This window comes from Schistocerca gregaria, chromosome 2 (assembly GCF_023897955.1).
Source record: "Schistocerca gregaria isolate iqSchGreg1 chromosome 2, iqSchGreg1.2, whole genome shotgun sequence".
NCBI classification, from domain to species: Eukaryota; Metazoa; Arthropoda; class Insecta; order Orthoptera; family Acrididae; genus Schistocerca; species Schistocerca gregaria.
Window position 1 is genome coordinate 832,825,565 of NC_064921.1, and position 14,313 is coordinate 832,839,877.

The 14,313-nt window shown below is 42.6% G+C and overlaps 1 long non-coding RNA gene across 2 annotated transcripts in view; it reads left to right on the forward strand.

The window, feature by feature from the left end:
- LOC126335189 (uncharacterized) overlaps positions 1-14,313 on the forward strand; it is a 201,188-nt gene that overhangs the window by 50,720 nt on the left and 136,155 nt on the right. The window contains exons 4-6 of one of the 2 annotated variants that reach the window (XR_007564823.1): positions 12,676-12,921; positions 13,271-13,739; positions 13,947-14,174. The exons of the other annotated variant lie outside the window; for it this stretch is intronic. This is a non-coding gene — a long non-coding RNA (uncharacterized LOC126335189). The remainder of the gene's footprint in view (positions 1-12,675; positions 12,922-13,270; positions 13,740-13,946; positions 14,175-14,313) is intronic. 2 annotated transcript variants of the gene reach the window in all.

A 14,313-nucleotide genomic window follows, 5' to 3' on the forward strand; every position in this document is an offset into this window, starting at 1 on the left:
GTTAATGCTGGCTGCCAAAATGTGGAGGCAGAATATTTCTGGTAGCATCATGACCAAATGTATCCAGTTACTTTCCATCGATCATCACTTATAGTAAGAAGTGGAAATGGCTATGTGGGGCCGAGGATGACAAAGTGTGGGGCTACTCTGGGGTTCAGCTCTCTCTCTCTCTCTCTCTCTCTCTCTCTCTCTCTCTCTCTCTCTCTCCCTCTCCCTCTCCCCCCTCCCCCCTCCCCCTCCACACTCCCACCTCCCCCCTCCCCCCTCCCCCCTCCCCCTCGCCCTCCCCTCCCCTCCCCTCCCCTCCCCTCCCCTCCCCTCCTGCTTCTAACATATTTATGTTTGATTACACAACAGTTTGTTCCAAAATGTAACAGTTTTAAAGTATGTACTTGGTGTCCTGCAGAAGATGGATCAAGCTATGTCTAAGACTACACACTTATATGGCAAAGAATGGTTTTGATATATCATTTAGCAAGCCTTTGGTTCTAATTCTCATCAGACACAGAGTTCCTCTCATTCATACGCTGAAGCTTGGTCTGTACAAACTATGAGTCAAGACAGTAGCAGATATCTTGGACTCCATATTGACCACAATCTTTGGCAGAGGGCACATGTTACAGAAGATGTTACAAGCTGTGAAAAATCCATTAATATATTTCAAGCTATCATGAGTGTGAGCTGGGGAGCAGATTCAGGCATTGGACTAAGACTATCGTAATTTTCGTTTCATACTTCCATACATGGATTATGCTTGTCTTTGGGTCAGCTCCTGGAATCCTTGAGGCAATGTGATGTATACCAACTAATGCTTTTTAATTGAAGCAAGAAAGTCTGTCCTATACCTACACCATGAATATCAGAGTGCCAAATTTTTACTCAAACAGTCACAGCTTACACAAGGCCAGATATTACGTGACACCTATGCCTTAATGAGGTTGTGCTGTACATCACGATTCTGTCTCAATAAAGTTCTTCCTCCTGTTGTTACCACAAACAAAGACACTAGTCTATATCTCAAATGAAGACTTTCTGCACAGCAATTATACTGCATTGAAGTAGTTGGCTGTACCAGGTTATTGGAACCACAAGTAGTATTTGACTTGGACTTTGGCTGTCGTTATTCAAATAATTGATTTTTTATGGAGTACAACTCATCGGCAGCAATGCTTTGAAGAGTGAAGCTGGATGTGGTTGTTCTTACCAGTACAGTAGCTGTCATATTGGAATGAAATTCAGCCTGCATAAGGAACCCGCCATTATGACAGCCAAGCTTTTGGCTCTCTTTGAGCCCTTCAGTATGCCGAGAAGCAATTGGGTTCTGAGTTCATTATCCTATCTGATTTGACATCATTTCTGGAACTACTGAGAAATCTGCACAGTGAAAGATCCAGTCATCCAGTAGCATATGACACTAAGAATTTGATGTTATGGATCACACAGGAATCGAGAAATTATGCAGTGGTGGGTGAAGGCACGTTGTGGCATGCCTGATACCTAGCAATGAAATGGTAGAAAAGCTAGCCAAAGCAGCCATCTACTACTAGATTTTGTTGTTAAAAAAAAAGTGGGGGTGGCAAGGGAACGCCGGGGGAGGGGGAGGGGGGGGGAGGGGGAGAAAGAGCAAAGACGTAATCTCTGAATCACTAGCTTATATTGTAAACCTGTCCTGCTCAACTGGCTGCTTTCGAACATGCTTTACCGAGCAAGGTGGCGCTATGGTTAGGGTATTATTGGACTCACATTCCATTAACCAACACTGACCTACCACATACACCTGCCAATGGGAGTCATCTGGCAATTCTATAATACAAAAGTTATACCTTTCATCATATCCATGTAGCCGATATCATCACCACCATCATTTAAGACTGATTATGCCTTTCAGCGTTCAGTCTGGAGCATAGTGCCCCTTATAAAATTCCTCCATAGTCCCCTATTCAATTCTAACATTGGTGTCTCTTCTGATATTAAGCCGATTACTTCAAAATCATTCTTAACCGAATCCAGGTACCTTCTCCTTGGTCTACCCTGACTCCTTATACCCTCTCTACTGCTGAACTCATGAGTCTCTTAGGTAACCTTGCTTCTTACATGTGTGTTATGTGACCCCACCATCTAAACCTGTTAGCCCTGACTGCTACATCTATAGAGTTCATTCCCAGTTTTTCTTTGATTTCCTCGTTGTGGACACCCTCCTGCAATTGTTTCCATATACTAGTACTTGCAATCATCCTAGCTACTTTCATATCCGTAACCTCAACCTTGTTGATAAGGTAACCTGAATCCACCCAGCTTTCGCTCCCATACAACAAAGTTGGTCGAAAGATTGAACAGTGCACAGATAACTTAGTCTTGGTACTGACTTCCTTCTTGCAGAAGAGAGTAGATTGTAGCTGAGCGCTCACTGCATTAGCTTTGCTACACCTTGCTTCCAGTTCTTTCACTATGTTGCCATCCTCTGAGAATATGCATCCTAAGTACTTGAAACCGTCCACTTGTTCTAACTTTGTTCCTCCTATTTGGCACTCAATTAGCTTATATTTCTTTCCCGCTGACATTACTTTCGTTTTGGAGATGCTAATCTCCATACCATAGTCCTTACATTTCTGATCTAGCTCTGAAATATTACTTTGCGAACTTTCAATCGAATCTGCCTTCACAACTAAGTCATCCACATATGCAAGAGTGCTTATTTTGTGTTCACATATCTTGATCTCACCCAGCCAGTCTATTGTTTCGAACGTATGACCCATAAATAATATGAACAACAGTGGAGACAGGTTGCAGCCTTGTCTTACCCCTGAAACTACTTTGAACCATGAACTCAATTTACCGTCAACTCTAACTGCTGCCTGACTATCCATGTAAAGACCTTTAATTGCTTGCAAAAGTTTGCCTCCTATTCCATAATCTCGTAGAACAGACAATAACTTCCTCCTAGGAACCCGGTCATATGCCTTTTCTAGATCTGTAAAGCAAAGATACAATTCCCTGTTCCACTCATAACACTTCTCCATTATTTGCCGTAAGCTAAAAATCTGGTCCTGACAATCTCTAAGAAGCCTAAACCCACACTGATTTTCATCCAATTGGTCCTCAACTAATACTCGCACTTTCCTTTCAGCAATACCTGAGAAGATTTTACCCTCAATGCTGATTAAAGAGATACCTCTGTAGTTGTTACAGTCTTTTCTGTTTCCATGTTTAAAGATTGGTGTGATTACTGCTTTTGTCCAGTCTGATGGTACCTGTGCCGACTCCCAGGCCATTTCACTTATCCTGTGTAGCCATTTAAGACTTGATATTCCACTGTATTTGATGAGTTCCGACTTAATTTCATCCACCCCAGCTGCTTTATTGCACTGCAATCTATTGACCATTTTCGCCACTTCCTCAAATGTGATCCTATTTCCATCATCAGTCCTATCCCATTCTACATCGAAATCTGAAACATTGCTGATTATATTTTCACCTACATTGAGCAACTCTTTAAAATATTCCCTCCATCTGCCCAAGGCATCCACAGGATTCACCAGCAGTTTTCCTGACCTGTCCAAAATACTTGTCATTTCCTTCTTACCTCCCTTTCAAAGACTGCTAATTACACTCCAGAATGGTTTTCCAGCAGCTTGACCCATAGTCTCCAACCTGTTTCCAAAGTCTTCCCAAGATTTCTTCTTGGATGCTACAATTACCTGTTTGGCTTTGTTTCTTTCTTCATCATAACTTTCTCTGTCTGCCTATGTTCTAGTATGTAGACATTTTTGATATGCCTTCTTTTTCCTTTTACAGGCTGCTTTGACTGTGTCATTCCACCAAGCTGTTTGCTTCATCCTACTTTTACACACTACTGTTCCAAGACATTCTTTAGCCACTTCTAGTACTGTGTCCCTGAACCTTGTCCATTTTTTAATATGACAGAATATTTAACTAAAACTTTTTGTCCCCTCTTTCACCCCCTTAGATGTTGATTTACCAAAAACTCTCTGATAGGTATATTTTTAATTTAACCAAGAAGTCAAATACCAATTTTTGTAAGTGTAGCTTTATAAATACATCAGTATTTTTTTAATAATGATTTATTAAAAGAGAGAGAAAGAGAAAACGTTCATCCCCATAAAGGTAACCCTTGCAATACCAGATGTGGGTGCCCACTTTTTGAAAAATTGTAATCTAATCAGTTACTTTGTACTTTAAAAATTTTCAAAAAAAATTGTTTCTAGTAAGTACTTCTACCATATATAATTTCAGTTAAACTTAACCCAAAAATTTAAGTCTCAGTAGCGGATTTCACTTCTCCAATCAGCCTCATATTCAGTACTTTGAGGTTCAGAATCTTACTTACACATCACTATCTTTTTAAGAAGTATGTTGATTATAAAAGTCAATAACAATGAACAAAATTTGCATTTTTTAAATTTTTTGATGGTGATCATTAAGTCGGAATAGGTGGTATTGAAAGAGCATTGATACACTCCTGGAAATTGAAATAAGAACACCGTGAATGCATTCTCCCAGGAAGGGGAAACTTTATTGACACATTCCTGGGGTCAGATACATCACATGATCACACTGACAGAACCACAGGCACATAGACACAGGCAACAGAGCATGCACAATGTCGGCACTAGTACAGTGTATATCCACATTTCGCAGCAATGCAGGCTGCTATTCTCCCATGGAGATGATCGTAGAGATGCTGGATGTAGTCCTGTGGAACGGCTTGCCATGCCATTTCCACCTGGCGCCTCAGTTGGACCAGCGTTCGTGCTGGACGTGCAGACCGCGTGAGACGACGCTTCATCCAGTCCCAAACATGCTCAATGGGGGACAGATCCGGAGATCTTGCTGGCCATGGTAGTTGACTTACACCTTCTAGAGCACGTTGGGTGGCACGGGATACATGCGGACGTGCATTGTCCTGTTGGAACAGCAAGTTCCCTTGCCGGTCTAGGAATGGTAGAACGATGGGTTCGATGACGGTTTGGATGTACCGTGCACTATTCAGTGTCCTCTCGACGATCACCAGAGGTGTACGGCCAGTATAGGAGATCGCTCCCCACACCATGATGCAGGGTGTTGGCCCTGTGTGCCTCGGTCGTATGCAGTCCTGATTGTGGCGCTCACCTGCACGGCGCCAAACACGCATATGACCATCATTGGCACCAAGGCAGAAGCGACTCTCATCGCTGAAGACGACACGTCTCCATTCGTCCCTCCATTCACGCCTGTCGCGACACCACTGGAGGCGGGCTGCACGATGTTGGGGCGTGAGCGGAAGACGGCCTAACGGTGTGCGGGACCGTAGCCTAACTTCATGGAGATGGTTGCGAATGGTCCTCGCCGATACCCCAGGAGCAACAGTGTCCCTTGTTTGCTGTGAAGTGGCGGTGCGGTCCCCTACGGAACTGCGTAGGATCCTTCTGTCTTGGCGTGCATCCGTGCGTCGCTGCGGTCCGGTCCCAGGCCGACGGGCACGTGCACCTTCCGCCAACCACTGACGACAACATCAATGTTCTGTGGAGACCTCACGCCCCACGTGTTGAGCTATTCGGCGGTACGTCCACCCGGCCTCCCCCATGCCCACTATACGCCCTCGCTCAAAGTCCGTCAAATGCACATACGGTTCACGTCCACGCTGTCGCGGCATGCTACTAGTGTTAAAGACTGCGATGGAGCTCCGTATGCCACGGCAAACTGGCTGACACTGACGGCGGTGGTGCACAAATGCTGCGCAGCTGGCGCCATTCGACGGCCAACACCGCTGTTCCTGGTGTGTCCGCTGTGCCATGCGTGTGATCATTGCTTGTACAGCCCTCTCGCAGTGTCCGGAGCAAGTATGGTGGGTCTGACACACCGGTGTCAATGTGTTCTTTTTTCCATTTCCAGGAGTGTATTTATAAGAGTGTGATAAAGAGTATTTTCTAGTTTTGGACCATACACATCAGCAACTGTTTAAAAAGTATGTTGTCAATATAATTCTACAATAACTAACAATTTTTTTGTCAGTTGGGCACAAAGTGCCCAGGTTAAATTTACAAAAATACTGAAAACATATTTCTATATTTCTGATTGAGAAAACAATTTTCATGGGTCTAGGTGCAGAATTGACCTAATAGCAATGTATTTTCGATGACACCAGTATCTTAATTACAGAAAGTACCAAAGAAACCATTGAAAACAACATTAAGGCCATCACAAACAGATTGGTGGAAAATCTTGAAGAAACTATTGCAGTGAATACCCTGAATAGGACAACAGATAACCCTCATATTGAGATAAATGGAAAAACAATTGGAAAAACAGAGGGTACAAATTTTTCTGCATATGGATACAACTGAACACACACTGGCAGTGTGGCTGCAGTTGCCTTAGACTGCAGTCATGTGTGTGTGAATTGCATATAGATACGCGTGTGTGTGTGTGTGTGTGTGTGTGTGTGTACACCTGTCCCTTTGTCCCCTTTTTCCCCCCTAAGGTAAGTCTTTCCGCTCCTGGGATTGGAATGACTCCTTACCCTCTCCTTTAAACCCACATCCTTTCGTCTTTCCCTCTCCTTTCCTCTTTCCTGATGAAGCAACTGTGGGTTGCGAAAGCTTGAAATTTGTTGTGTGTTTGTGTTTGTTATTGTCTCTATTAACATACCAACACTTTGATCTGGTAAGTTACAGCATTTTTTTTTTCCCCACGTGGAATGTTTCCTCTATATAAACAAAGATGATGTGACTTACCAAACGAAAGCGCTGGCATGTCGATAGACACACAAAATTAAAGCTTTCGCAACCAACGGTTGCTTCATCAGGGAAGAGGGAAGGAGAGGGAAAGACGAAAGGATGTGAGTTTTAAGGGAGAGGGTAAGGAGACATTCCAATCCCAGGAGCAGAGAGACTTGCCTCAGGAGGAAAAAAGGACAGGTATACACTGCGCACACACGCACACATATCCATCTGCTCATACAGACACAAGCAGACATTTATAAAGGCAAAGAGATTGGGTAGAGATGTCAGTCGAGGTGGAAGTAAAGAGGCAAAGATGTTGTTGAATGACAGGTGAGGTATGAGCGGTGGCAACTTGAAATTAGCGGAGGTTGAGGCCTGGTGGGTAACGAGAAGAGAGGATATACTGAAGGGCAAGTTCCCATCTCCGGAGTTCTGACCGGTTGGTGTTAGTGGGAAGTATCCAGATAACCCGGACAGTGTAACACTGGGCCAAGATGTGCTGGCCGTGCCCCAAGGCATGTTTAGCCACAGGGTGATCCCCATTACCAACAAACACTACGAATGGGCAGTTTGTTGCTGGTCATTCCCACATAGAAAGCGTCACAGTGTAGGCAGGTCAGTTGGTAAATCACATGGGTGCTTTCACACATGGCTCTGCCTTTGATCATGTACACCTTCCGGGTTAAAGGACTGGAGTAGGTGATGGTGGGAGGGTGCATGGGACAGGTTTTACACTGCGGAAGGTTACAAGGGTAGGAGCCAGAGGGTAGGGAAGGTGGTTTGGGGATTTTATAGGGATGAACCAAGAGGTTACGAAGGTTAGGTGGACAGTGGAAAGACACTCTTGGTGTCGTGGGGAGGATTTCATGAAGGATAGATTTCATTTCAGGGCAGGATTTGAGGAAGTCATATCCCTGCTGGAGAGCCACATTCAGAGTCTGATCCAGTCCCGAAAAGTATCCTGTCACAAGTGGGGCACTTTTGGAGTTCTTCTGTGGGAGGTTCTGAGTTTGAGGGGATGAGGAAGTGGCTCTGGTAATTTGCTTCTGTACCAGGTCAGGAGGGTAGTTGCGGGATGAGAAAGCTGTTTTCAGGTTGTTGGTGTAATAGTTCAGGGATTCCAGACTGGAGCAGATTCGATTGCCACGAAGACCTAGGCTGTAGGGAAGGGACCGTTTGATGTGGAATGGGTGGCAGCTGTCATAATGGAGGTACTGTTGCTTGTTGGTGGGTTTGATGTGGACGGACATGTGAAGCCATCAATTGGACAGATGGAGGTCAACTTCAAGGAAAGTGGCATGGGACTTGGAGTAGGACCAGGTGAATCTGATGGAACCAAAGGAGTTAAGGTTGGAGAGGAAATTCTGGAGTTCATCTTCACTGTGAGTCCAGATCATGAAGATGTCATCAATAAATCTGTACCAAACTTTGGGTTGGCAGGCCTGGATAACCAAGAAGGCTTCCTCTAAGCGACTCATAAATAGGTTGGCGTATGAGGGGCCCATCCTGGTACCCATGGCTGTTCCCTGTAATTGTTGGTAAGTCTGGCCTTCGAAAGTGAAGAAGTTGTGAGTCAGGATGAAGCTGGCTAAGGTAATGAGGAAAGAGGTTTTAGGTAGGGTGGCAGGTGATCGGCGTGAAAGGAAGTTCTCCATCGCAGTGACGCCATGGACGTGCAGAATATTTGTGTATAAGGAAGTCACATCAATGGTTACAAGGATGGTTTCAGGGGGTAACAGATTGGATAAGGATTCCAGGTGTTCGAGAAAGTCGTTAGTATCTTTGATGAAGGATGGGAGATTGCATGTAATGGGTTGAAGGTGTTGATCTACATAGGCAGAGATACGTTCTGTGGGGGCTTGATAACCAGCTACAATGGGGCAGCCGGGATGATTGGGTTTGTGAATTTTAGGAAGAAGGTAGAACGTAGGGGTGCGGAGTGTCAGTGGGGTCAGGAGGTTGATGGAGTCAGGTGAAAGGTTTTGTAGGGGGCCTAAGGTTCTGAGGATTCCTTGAAGCTCCATCGGACATCAGGAATGGTATTACCTTGGCAAACTTTGTATGTAGTGTTGTCTGAAAGCTGATGCAGGTACAGATTTATTGATGACATCTTCATGATCTGGACTCACAGTAAAGAAGAACTCCAGAATTACCTCTCCAACCTCAACTCCTTTGGTTTCATCAGATTCACCTAGTCCTACTCGAAATCCCATGCCACTTTCCTTGACGTTGACCTCCATCTGTCCAATGGCCGGCTTCATATGTCCGTCCACATCAAACCCACCAGCAAGCAACAGTACCTCCATTATGACAGCTGCCACCCATTCCACATCAAACGGTCCCTTCCCAACAGCCTAGGTCTTCGTGGCAAACGAATCTGCTCCAGTCTAGAATCCCTGAACCATTACACCAACAACCTGAAAACAGCTTTCTCATCCCGCAACTACCCTCCCGACCTGGTACAGAAGCAAATTACCAGAGCCACTTCCTCATCCCCTCAAACACAGAACCTGCCACAGAAGAACCCCAAAAGTGCCCCACTTGTGACAGGGTACTTTCCGGGACTGGATCAGACTCTGAATGTGGCTGTCCAGCAGGGATACGACTTCCTCAAATTCTGCCCTGAAATGTGATCCATCCTTCATGACATCCTCCCCACTCCACCAAGAGTGTCTTTTCGCCGTCCACCTAACCTTCGTAACCTCTTGGTTCATCCCTATGAAATCCCCAAACCACCTTCTCTACCCTCTGGCCCCTACCCTTGTAACCTCCCCCAGTGTAAAACCTGTCCCATGCACCCTCCCACCATCACCTACTCCAGTCCTTTAACCTGGAAGCTGTACATGACCAAAGGCAGAGCCACGTGTGAAAGCACCCACGTGATTTACCAACTGACCAGAAACAAACTGTCCATTCGCATGAATGGACACAGGCAGACAGTGTTTGTTGGTAATGAGGATCACCCTGTGGCTAAACATGCCTTGGTGCACGGCCAGCACATCTTGGCCCAGTGTTACACCATCCGGGTTATCTGGATACTTTCCACTAACGACAACCTGTCAGAACTCCAGAGATGGGAACTTGCCCTTCAGTGTATCCTCTCTTCTCGTTACCCACCAGGCCTCAACCTCCGCTAATTTTAAGTTGCCGCCGCTCATATCTCACCTGTCATTCAACTACATCTTTGCCTCTGTACTTCCGCCTCGACTGACATCTCTGCCCAATCTCTTTGTCCTTACAAATGTCTGCTTGTGTCTGTGTATGTGCGGATGGATATGTGTGTGTGTGCGCGCGAGTGTATACCTGTCCTTTTTTCCCCCTGAGGTAAGTCTTTCCGCTCCTGGGATTGGAATGACTCTTTACCCTCTTCCTTAAAACCCACATCCTTTCATCTTTCCCTCTCCTTCCCTCTTTCCTGATGAAGCAACCGTTGGTTGTGAAAGCTTGATTGAATTTTGTGTGTGTATTTGTGCTTGTTTGTGTGTCTATCAACTTGCCAGCACTTTCGTTTGGTAAGTCACATCATCTTTGTTTTTAGATATATTTTCCCCATGTGTGTGTGTCGTGTGTGTGTGTGTGTGTGTGTGTGTGTGTGTGTGTGTGTGTGTGAGAGAGAGAGAGAGAGAGAGAGAGAGAGAGAGAGAGATCTATTTTTGACAGAGACTGTAGAGACCGAAAGCAGTATTTGGAACAGTCCTTTTGTGCATGTCTGTGACTCAGCATCTCCGCTATATAGAACATAAAATGGGATACAGATAAACAGAAAATGGAGCAAAACATGTTTCCTAATATGCATTTTAAAAAAGTTTATATCACAAGATAATCTTAGGACCATATATTTGCTTATGCTCACTCTGTACTGAAATTTGGTGTAGTAATGCAGTAGTGGAGTAACTTTGAAATGATTTATATTACAGAAAAATATTATTAGACTAATTGAAGGAGTAGGCCAAAGATCATCATGCAGACAACTATTTCTACCATAGCCATGTACTTACATACTAGAAAATGTAAATATTATGAAAGATAAATTAAACAGTAAATGTCTGTGATCAGTTATAACGAATCTGTACACAGCTACCCTGCAAGACAAACAAATGATACACATATCCAACATACAGCGCTATTGCAGAAAAGCGTATGCCATCCTGGCATCAAAGTGCATAATATATTACCCAAATCCACAAAAATAATAATGGACAGAAACAATTCCATGTAGAATGTGAAGAATTGCTTGATCAAACTCTGCACCTATACAGTAATGGAGTATCTAGAAAAACGAAACTGTTACACAAATTATAATTTTATCTGTAAAGTGTATAGAGTAGTAAAATATTGTGTAATATTTCCTTTTGCCTTCTTTCCACGTACAATACGAGACTGGAATAGAAGGGAGAACCGATAGAGGTACTCAGGGTACCCTCCGCCACACACCGTCAGGTGGCTTGCGGAGTATGGATGTAGATGTAGATGTAGATGTAGAATGATGTGTGTAAAAAAAATTCAAAAAATGTGTGTAGTAATTAAATATGGTTTGCATCTCTTGTACGTTGTTCAGTCCTAAATTCACATGACCAATAAAGAAATCAGTAGCATACAGAATATCTGACCCTTAGACAGCTGTCGAAAACTTAAGAATTATAATTTATTTGATTTGGCTTTAGAACGAAAAGGTTTTGTTCAGTCTTGTTGGTACAAGAGACCTTGTGGAGATAAAGAAATTTGTTGTCATATTGCCATTTTGATGACTAATGTGTGTAGTACACAATGTGAAACATATGATCAGTTGTAACTTTTATGTTAAAATATTGAACTAAACTGGACGTGATGAGAGAACATCCTATAAATTTAGCTGGATAATTCAGTGGATGATAATGGAGCTGTCAAAGCTCCTCCCCCCCCCCCCCCCCCCTCCCACCACACTTCAGTTTTGCATTTACAACTACACTAGTAGCAGGAAGAATATATTGATGAAGCTTATCATTTCTTAAGCAGCTCTTTACATCTCATGTTGTGAAGCAGGTGCCATATGAGGAGACGGAAAAGGCTTAAGTTCAATCCCCATTTCTGTAAGTAGAGTCAGAAGCCAAAATGAAGCTAGGAGTGATGTTCAAGTTGATAGCAACATACACCATAAATTAAGAGACAGACTGAAAGAATCCAAAGTAATATCAGTGTTACATTATTCATGAATTTTGTAAGTCGTGTTGGCTGGCAGTTTGAACTGACTCCAGACAAGCACTGTTGTTACCAAGTATCTCAAAGCTTCTCAATGGCGTTCATAAAATGGCTACTGAATAACCTAATGACAGGAACTTAAAGTATACTGTGAGCAGTTAAATCATGAATTATGATAGTTATGTAGAAACATGAGGAACTAATTGTTTTTGTACAAGGTTTTAGATTAAGTCTTTTGTAAATATATGGGAGAAATGAATTAAAAACTTGTCAAAAAAGTAATTGAACATGTAACAATGATATAATTTCATCACTGTAAGTCATAATCCTCAATCAAATCTGTTTCCCCAATGCCACATATCCCTAGAGAGAATCTCTGGCTGTAGTGTTAGAAAGTAATATTAGGAAACATCAGTGAAAATGAAAATGGAGCTCTGCTCACAAAGCCTAATGGTTAAGGCAATGGATTGTGATAAAATTGAAGGTCCATGTTCAAGTCCTGGTCTGGCACATTGTCGTAAAGCACTCACCACATTTCAAGTTCAGCATTTCTGAACAGTTTTCATGGCTGTACTTTTATATCAGTGTATCTTCATTTAGTTTTTCCCTGAATGACTCCATTCCTTTCATGTCATTGCCTGTAATTCAATTAGAAAAAATTAATACATATGTTAAAACCTCTTGAGTTCAGAATAGCTTGTAGCATATTTTTCTTTACTCTGTAAGTTTTGTTAGTTTCTCATCTTACTCTCCGAAGAGGTCAATTGTTTCTCAGGATCAAAATACAAGTGGGCAGTCTCTCAGATCTTCAAAGATCCTAACAACATATGATATAACATTGGTTTCTCTGGCTCCACTGGATCTCTGAATTTCTGGCACAGTCTCCACATCTTTGAAGCACATGATCAGAGTGGTTGTCCGCACATTGGGTCTGCATTCAAGTCTACCATTTATCTTTCCTTGTACATCACACTGGCTGTTCCAGCCATCCTCTGCCAGCCAACATAAATACCACATGGCGGTGAGCATTTTGTTCATTCTGTTACTTGGTTTGATTTATTAGTCAAGTCAAAAGTAAGAAGTGAGTATTTTGTTAATTATGGTAATATGCAAGACATGAGTCAGACTCAAAATTAATTTTGTGATTTGTTTCCAATTTAAATACAGTACTTCATTAGCTTGCTAAATGTCATTTTTGATGTTTCATAATTTGGTTTTTCCTTTTAGTGATGATTATTTATGCAATTGTTCCACAGTTTTTTTCATCACATAACTAATAACAGTTTTGGTTTTCTGTATTTTTCATTTTTTTCATTGTTTGGTTGCGAATGTCCTTGTGTATAAGTGCAAATTTTGAAATGGATTTACAGTGGGACCAACAGAGCAAAACTAGTGTGATAACACTGGTTAAAGATGGAAAATACTGTCCATCTGAAGCTGGAGCGAAACACGGGATGCCAAAGAGGACTGCTAGATGCTGGTGGAAAGAGTATTTGGAAACTGGGCGTATTGGGCAGAAAGTAGGGAGTGGTCAACCCCATGTGTCAAGTGTGAGAGATGACCAGCGTCTCTTGGACAGCATGTGTTCCAAACCATTTCTCAGTGTTTCTTCTCTGAGAGAGATTTGCCATTTTCCTGGTAGTGCAAGAACTGTGGCAAGGAGACTGAAAAACAGTGGACTTTGCAATCAAAGAGCTGCTGCTCTAAATCGGCATTTAACTGCCTCTCAAAAGATTGACCATATGGCTTTTGCAGAAGAATATATGGACTTTTATTGGAGTAGAGTCATTGTTTACGGACAAAAAATTATTTTCTTCCATTAACAATGCCCTGTGCCAGGTAGGAAACGAAAAAATGATTGTATCAGTGTTAGTACAGTTTTAGTTTCTAAATTATTTTCACTTGTGGTTGTTAGAAGTATGCATTATAAATAGGTACACATTTTTCCCTTTATTGTGATTACAGCAGCTTTGTTATTATGTAAATGAAAATATTGACTCTATGAGAAATTTTTTATTAATAGGCAAATGAATTTTTTATCACTAGGTGTCGTCTCCACAGGGAGAGTGTTTCAGTTCCACATTTTTAGTCAAAAAGAAGAGAAACAAATGCTTTTATGCTGGTGTTTGGGGTTACATCTCTGCTCAGGGAGCAGGGCCACTGTGGAGGATAGATTATATCTTCAACAGAGAGGCTTATTTTAATATTCTGGACTGTATATTGAAGCCAAGCCTTGAGATGCTTTATCCTGAGGGTGACATATATTTTCTGCAGGTATGAATAGCTGAAAAAGAAGTTATCTTCAGTGTTTTCGAATACAGTTTTTAGATAATAATAGAAAGTTGTCATTAAATTGCGGACAGTGCAATCATTTCCACAAACTTTCTCATCCAAGTGTTATGTTACTACTCTA